The following is a 9,106-nucleotide window of genomic DNA, read 5'->3' on the forward strand; positions in this document are numbered from 1 at the left end:
GTGTGTGTACATGTTTGTGCCTATGCAAGTTTGTGCATGCGTGTGTGTGTGTGTGTGTGTGTGTGCATGTTTGTGCCTGTGCATGTGTGTGCATGCATGTCTGTGTGCGCGTGTGCGTGTGTGCTTGTGCATTTGTGTCCGTCTGCTCATGGGTTCGACTGTGCATTACATCGCCGTGACAACAAGGCTTTCCATGTTGGTTTCCCTTCTGTTTTCTTGACAGGAAATGCAATCTTGCCAGCGCCTGGGGCTGCTGGCCTGTAACTCACTTACTATTGTCTCTCCCTGCTCTCCCCCACCCAGCCCTCGCTGTCTACTTCACCTTCTTATTGTCTCTTTCAGGTCCTCGCTCTGTTTACCTCCCCCATTTACCTCCCTGTCTGCCTCCCCCTGTTTCTCTCCCCCCCCTCTTTCTCTCGCTCTGTTTCTCTCTCCCCTGCTCCTCTCCCCCTGCTCCTCCCTCCCTGTTTCTCTCCCTGTTTCTCTCCATGCTCCACCCCCCCTTTTTTCTATCTCCCTGTCTCTCTCCCCCTGTCTCCCTCCCCCCCTTCTTTGCTAATTCTCCAGAGAACTTCCACTGTGTGTTTCATCATCAACCATCAACCCCTCCCTCAACACCACCACCAGCACCACCCCCACCTCCACCTCCGCCGCCTCCCTCATCATCACACTCCACCACCACCCCTCTCCACCTTCCTCCTCCACCCCACTCCCTCGACACCACCACCAGCACCACCCCTCTCCACCTCCGTCCTCCACCTCCTCCCTTGACACACGTCAGACCATTGAGGTTAGAGGCTGCTGCGTGGAACGCTACGAGCTAGGAGATAAAAGGCCTTTTATGCTTTGCTTGTGATGAACAGTGACTCTCATGCCATCCCCATAGCAGGTTAGCATGCTTACAGATGATTCATAGTGATTAGGGCTGTGACTGGAAGCTTTTACACAATAACTGGATCCGTTTTCTAATTTGCTTTCTGAATAGCATGCTTGTCTTTAATTACGGTAGTCAGTACAGTGAGATGACTCCATAAAAGTGAAAAAGCCTTATGAATCAAAGACACTGCGGAGCTTTTTTCACACTCACACCGCACACTTCTTATGGCTGGAGTTGGAAATGTGCTGCATGCTACTATAAGACACTTTCAATGACTTGAACTATTTGAAGGTCGGCCTTAAAATTTTGTGTTGATGACAATACTTCATATTAAAAACACTTAAAAATACTTCTTCTTATCGTTAGTCTCATAGCATCATTTCCCAGGTCATGTTTTAGCATATCTTGTATTAAGCGTCAAAGAGGCCTAGGTCAAATAGATGACTTGGGAGATATGATGGTATGATTATGGAATGTAAAAAGCACTCTGATTGGCTGAGGATATAGCCAATGAGGCACAGTGAATGAGCAGCGTTAGGAGATTAGAATTGGGTTAGATATGATAAGATAGATAGATATGACTTTGGCAACTATGCTATAAGGCTAACGTATTGTTCCTAAACTCACTGTTTTCTGCAAGAAGAAAGAAAAAAAAAAGCAGGGAATTCACTGAGAAAGAAAGCAGGGATCTCACTGAGAGTCTGGTCACAGTCTCACTCCACTTCAAAATCAATACAAAGAATATCAGTGGCTTTTCACGCTGTCCGTCGGGTCCCAATGGGTCCCAGAGCAGCACTGCAGGAGGCGGGTCTGTTGACGGTAAATGGACTGCATTTATTCAGCGCCTTTCTAACCAGGCCACTCAAAGCACTTTATAACACTGCCCAACATTCACCCATTCATGCACACATTCACACACCGACGGCGGAGTCTGGAGCAGTCAGGGTGAGGGCGTCTCGCTCAGGGACACCTCGACACTCAAGCTAGGAGGAGCCGGGGGATCGAACCAGCAACCTTCTGGTTACCAGCCGACCCGCTCTACCTCCTGAGCCACATGTCACAGGTAAATCCACCCGTCTGTTGATGGTTTAACCTCCGCGCCCCGTGGACCAGGCCTGGACCAGGCCCAGCAACAGGCCCTAAGGACTAGACCCTGGAACAGGCCCTAGGACCAGGCCTTGGACCAGGCCTCAGACCAGGCCCTATGGACCAGGCCTAGGACCAGGACCAGGGCCTAGGACCAGGACCAGCCCCTGGACCTGGTCCTGCTCCGCAGTGAATGCTGCTGACACCACGCTGAGTCACCATTGACCGGATCCGTCCTGTCGCATAAATCCAACACCAGGAGTTATCTTATAGTGCAGCGGTTGCATAAATTAGGGAGTATCAGAGCACGGTCAACAGCCTGGGAGGGGGGACATCTGCACCATTTTGAAATTCTGTTGGGTGGTGGTGGTGGTTGTGGTCGGGGGGGGGGGGGGGTTGATGTTCAGACGGGCGAAAAGGGCAGGTCACAAACACACACACACACAGTGCACACACATGCACTGACACACACACATGTGCATACATGCCCCCAGAGTCCCCAGCTCCAATTACCTACTCTATTACACAATTTGTATGCTGATTTACATCTCAACCAAATGGTATATATAACACACACACACACACACACACACACACACACTAACGTATACACACACGCACACGTACACTGATGTACACACACGCACACACACACACACATACACACACACACATAGACACACACACACACACACACACACACACACATAGACACACACACACACACACACACACACACACACACACACACACACACACACACTCACACACCAACACACACACAGGCACCCAGAGAAAGTACAAAACCAATTACATGTAGGCAGGGGCTCATGGAGAGGGTGTTTCTGCACCGACTGTGTTGTGATTTGTTTAAGACCCGAGGCTACGGACGGAGAATCATTTAACTAACTCCTTCCTTCGCCCTCTCCTGCACGCACACACACACACACTCTGATGTACACATACACACACACTGACATACACCTACACACACACACTGACGTACACACACACACACACACACTGACGTACACACACACACACACACACACTGACGTACGCACACACACACTGATGTACACACGCACACACACACACTCTGATGTACACCTACACACACACACTGACATACACACACACACACACACACACAGACGTACGCACACACACACTGACGTACACACACACACACACACTGACGTACACACACACGCTGACGTATACACACACACACACACACACACACACACACACATACACATACAGATACAGACACACACACACACGCATACACAACCATATGTGCACAGGCTGAGATGACAGCCGTATCTGCCTCAGGGACCCTACAGTATGGCCCAGCGGAGCAGGTGATAGGGACAGAGAGAGAGAGAGAGAGAGAGAGAGAGAGAGAGAGAGAGACGGGGTCGAGGTCGTGTAGAGGTAACAAATGAGTGTGTGCTTGTGGACGAATGCTACTTTTACTTACAAGTTGCATGCTCTCAATGACCATAGACCATTAGAGCACATGATAGATAGAAGGCCTTGGCCAGGGAGAGAGAGGGAGATGGGGGAGAGAGGGAGAGGGGGGGAGAGAGAGAGAGAGTCGTCAAGACAAGAAAGATGAGGGGGTTGAGGAAGAAAGTCAAGAAACTGTGAGCGACTGCGACAGGCCGAATGAAACCGGAGGAGAGGGGAGGAGAGGGGTGGAGAGGGGAGGAGAGGGGAGGACAGAGGAGAGGGGAGACCTGAGAGGACGAGGGAGAGGGTAGAGGAGAGGAGAGGGGAGAGAGGAGAGGAGTGAGGAGTGAGGAGTGAGGGGAGAGGAGAGGGGTGGAGAGGAGAGGAGAGGGGTGGAGAGGGGAGGAGATGGGTGGAGAGGGGAGGAGAGGGGAGAGAGGAGAGGAGAGGGGTGGAGAGGGGAGGAGAGGGGAGGAGAGGGGTGGAGAGGGGAGGAGAGGGGAGAGAGGAGAGGGGAGGAGAGGGGAGGAGAGGGGAGAGAGGAGAGGGGAGGAATGGGGAGGAGAGGTGTGGAGAGGGGTGGAGAGGGGCGAGTGGAGAGGAGTGAGCAGTGAGGAGTGAGGGGAGGAGAGAGGGGGAGAGAGGGGAGGAGAGGGGGAGCAGGATGCCAGTATACAGTCAGTGCCAGGGTTGGATGGAAAGTGACAAATCATCCCTCCCTCCTTGATCGCCCCGTATGTCGTTATAAGGGGATATTACAGAGGGCACGGGCTCACAGCGGGAGCTCCGGGGAGAGGGAGATGTGATAGAGTCACAGACAGAGGGATGACACCAGTCAATCGCAATCCTCTTCGGAGAAACCGAACCAGGAAATCAGGTGAAGAAAGAGGAAATGAGTGATATGAGAATAGAGAGCGGGAGGGAGGACTCCCGTGCTGCGGCCGTGGGAGGGATGGTGTCTGCTTGTGATTGGCTGAGATAATGACAAAGGGATCCATGAGACAATCAGTTTGGTACAACAAGAGGTGGATTGACGAGCAAAAATGGCCGCTGTGCTCATCTGGATATGATGTTGCATAGCAACATGCTCATATTACAAACAATGTTATTTAAGAGGGAGATTTTGATTCATGTAAAAACATACGACAAACATGCACGTACGACACGTATGTATCATCGGTTTTCCTAAAAGTCAGTGTTGTTTTTTTTCCATTCAAGACCAATCCCTTTATACGTTTGGTAACTGTCCTTTTGTATAATCATACTGTGAGAGACCACGACTGCTACTAGATGGAAATCTGCAAAACAACACAGCGGCGGTGTGGTGCTGCTGTGTGACGGCGCTGCGGGACTGGGCTGCTGTCCAGGGTGCTGATGTATGTCATCTGACGTTTGCGACACAGGTTGAAATTCTGCTTTGAAGGTTGAGGAGAAAGAAAACAAGAAAAACAATTAAAATGAATTTGTTTTGACTACTGCCTCCACTCTTAAAAAAAATGCAGACTTCAAAGACAAATTCCAGTAAAAATAGACACCTTATAATACAAGCATGACAACACACTCTGGTGTTTGGAGAGGCAAGCTTTGTTTATAAAGCGTCTTTCAAAGAATAAGGTCATTGCATGAGGCAGGATTCTCAGCTAACATTTCACTACATTTGTATGCCAAGACATTTCATGAAGAGCGGGATGAATTAAAGATAAATATCAAAAATAAGGTATTTTGAGTAGAGGAATACAAGAGGAAGTAAACAAACCTTTAATTTAAAACTCCAACTCTTCATTTGAACAATTTCAAATACCTCGCAAATAATGTATCAGTGATATCGAATCTTGTGAAGTGAAAACGAAATGGTGAATGTACCAAGCCATTATTATACTGCAATTATTAAAAATGAATAAACCATTAGTTATATTGAAGTCCATAATTACCATATATATTGAACTTTTAGCATAGCATTATCCGAAAGTATATAATTAATATTATGACAAACATATCAACACTATAACTGCATCTATTCTGTAGATCTGATGTAGTAGAGAGGGGGAGACGCCACATCCCAGCATGCAACAGGGGTGGAGACCAAACCAGAACATCAGCCAATCATTTATTGCTAACGAGCTCAAAGCTCAAAAAGCTCAAAACTTTGGTTTTAATTATGCTTCAGACACAAACTGTGACACCGACTGTTTGGTAATTATCATCGAGGAAACCGCGGTTTGTCTGCCTTTTAAGAGACTGGATGTCGTTTGAAGTCGGATCCGGAATTCCCTTAGAAAGTAATAATAAATAATCCCCTCCTAAAAATAAGAAGACAGGAAAGTGTTCCATGTTTGATCTGTGTGTCATTAAGAGGACGTCTGGCTGCCAATCTCAGCCCTCCTCACGTGTTCCTCTTCCTCTCCCGCCGTTACCGTGGACGTCCCCTGCTGGGATTTTACTTATTTTTACATTTTTATTTTTACTATCTTATTTACTTCATCTTGTATTGTTGCTGCTATGTGGCTGTTGAGGAACCAAGCCTAAGAATTTTACTCTTGTGTACTAGAATAAGATGTGATAAAAAATAATTGTGATTCTGATAGTAGATTGTACAGAAAGAGCCAAAACTGGTCTCTATAGATTACTCAAAATGCCTCGATAACGCCTGTAAGAATATCCAGCCATGCATGATTTATTCATTCCCTAACTTTGAGACATGAAGAATACAATGGCATCGATAGGAAGAGTCATCACAAATGAGTTGTCTGTTCTCCATACTCAGGTCCATAATTACGGATGTAAGGAGGAACGGCAGGAGGGGATGAATTGCTCAACGTAAGCTTTACATTCACATTGAGGGCATTTAGCAGACTCTTTTATCCAGAGCGACTTACAATCAGTACATTTGTCAGAAGAAAGAGAAACAACAATAAATCGCTTTGAGTACAGCAAGGATGTTCATAGAACCAAGTGCCAAGCACTAACAATCACTAGGTTAACCCATTCCCCATATACAACAAAGATAGCTAGGATAAGATGCTACACAATGCTAAGTACTTTTTTGTCAGAATGTCCGAAGGGGGGGGGGGGGGGCTATGCAGAGTCTAGGTGAACTCTAGGTGAGTATTGAGTCTCTTGCGGAAGCTGGTGAGCGACTCTGCGGCCCTGACATCGGCAGGGAGCTCGTTCCACCACTACGGTGCCAAATTCTGCCAAGCCTTGAGTGAGAAAGCACTTTGAAAAGGTGTGTGGGCTTCCATTTTATTTTTTTCCATCAGGCTCCTCCATGCATTCCGAACACAGTCTAAGGAGTAAAGCTCGGAGCTTGCTTATCCCCTCCTCTCCTGTCCTGATCTATGGCTGGTGACAAACCTCTCCTTGACCATCGTATACTCTGTTATTAACACGGCCCCAGCCTCCGTTTATCAGCGGGCTGGGCAGCAGATGATGGATTGCAACCAACTGGACGACTGGGCCTTTCAGAGACAAATGTGCTCCTTTTGTCAAACGTGTGACTCAGAAGCTGTCAATTATGTCTCTCTCGTCTCCTCACATACACACACACACACACGCTAACACACATACACACACACACACACACATACTCACACATACGCACACACACACACACACACACACACACACTAACACTAACACATACACACACACTCTTAATGTGGTGACGCATAGCACTGTCATCATGCAAAATGTTTTATTCTCTGAAACACAAAACCCATGTGATTCGTCTGAATGATGCATTATTCTGAGATGTATGACACTGCTGTCAAGTCTTTATGTTGTGAACACAATATACCATGAACAAAACCTTCCTTTGACGTTTCACGAGAGAGAAAAGACGCTCAAAGACGCTTTGAAGATGAAAGCCCTTACGAGGGCAGTACTCATTATGGAATAGAATTCATGCAAGTCTACACGTCTACAACATAATGTGTAAAGTTGAAACTCTGGTTAACTCTGGGACATCCACAGTGAGAAAACGAAACGTAATGGCTCTACCGGGTCGGAATTAATGCTCTGTACGATGGGGTCTGAGCAAACAATGTTGGGACTGCTTCCATGGAGCTCTGCTTCAAACAGTCACAGCGTTCTGCAGAGCAGAAGAGAAATGTGGACAGATGATCATTTGGTGAAGTAGCCAGGGCCAGGGAAATTAGAAAGCACCGGCCAAGAAACTGGCCAGCCGTGATATATATCGAGCACTCAGAGCCCGGAGCCCAAGCAGAACTATGACATCATTTACAGCGGCTTTTACAAGTCAAGAGTGTTATCTGCCGGAGCTTAAGTAGGTCGTTTTCTTGTTGGTTTGTTTGTTGTGCAGATGTAAAGACATTCATACAAGCACACCCGTTTCCTGGGAGAGGATTGATGTCGTCCTGGTTGAATGAGTGAGGTCCTTTGTCACGTTTGTTCACTTTTGAAAGCTGAAAGTTAGCTTTTCAACATGATCCACGTTCACTTCAAGCTCTCCACAGAAATAGAATCAGTCAATCCATCCCTTTAAGAGTTTACTTTCCACAACTATCCAGCCTTAGTTGAACTCCAATATTCCACCCCTGCTATATGAAATGAATTGGATTTCCAAAATGCAAATCCAATCAATCCAATCCAATAAATACAAGATGCAAAACCGTCCCGCGAGAGACGCCTAGTATATAACGCCCGATAAAGTCACCGCAGTCGCATTTACATGCTAAATGAATTTCAGATACTCGGAGGACCTACTCTGGCAGAGACTGGCTTTTCAATTATGCAGACGTTACCCTGTGCCTCTGGTACGGCGCCGGCGCAGAGGGGTAGTGATGAATGCAGGTGGAAGCGCAGAAGACGGGTCTCCTCATTATGAGCGCGGCGAGATCACACCGCCTCGACCTGTGTGACACGGACAGTGTAGCCCATATGAAGACGTCAGGATGTGTTTAATGCAGGCGTTAAAATCTCAATTTCCTTTTACATGTTAACTCGTTAACGGCGTTGTTCCGTTTTCCCAATCTAAGAAGAGCTGCGTTTGGTAGAGTAGGTGCTCATTCATCAGTTTGACAGCAGTGCTGGGTTGTTGCGTGCTGACCAACATCTTAAGTAAACTGTTTAGGTGAGAAACTTTCCAAGTCGCTGTCGTCTCTGCTCCTTTTTCATGTTTGGAATAGGCCCAGATAATGTGTTTTTTTTTTAATGCTCTCTGAGTATCAAAACTCATACTGACTTATGGATTTGCCAAATGCTGGTTCTGATGGGACCTCATTGTATTGAGTCAAACGGTAAACAGACTGCATTTATACAACGCTTTTCTAACCAGTGGCCACTCAAAGCGCCTTACAATCCTGCCTCACATTCACCCATTCATGCACACATTCACACACTGACGGCGGAGTCAGCCACGCAGGGCGACAGCCAGCTCGCTTGGAGCAGTGAGGGTGAGGGCGTCTCGCTCAGGGGACACCTTCGACACTCCGGGGAATCGAACTAGCAACCTTCTGGTTACCAGCCAACCCCGCTCCACCTCCAAGACGGTTTTAATGCAGACATAAAAGCGCAATTTCCTTTTCCTTTCCTTTCCTACATATGAACTTGCTGCTCTATTTTCCAATCTCTTGTGCTGCTAAGACGCAGTGAGTTTGGGACAGTAGGTGCTTGTTCATGTTGTGACGGTAGTGCTGGGTGGTTGCCTGCTGAGAAAAATCTTAA

The sequence above is a fragment of the Micromesistius poutassou genome (genome assembly GCF_964030765.1).
Source record: "Micromesistius poutassou genome assembly, chromosome: 3".
Classification (NCBI taxonomy): Eukaryota; Metazoa; Chordata; class Actinopteri; order Gadiformes; family Gadidae; genus Micromesistius; species Micromesistius poutassou.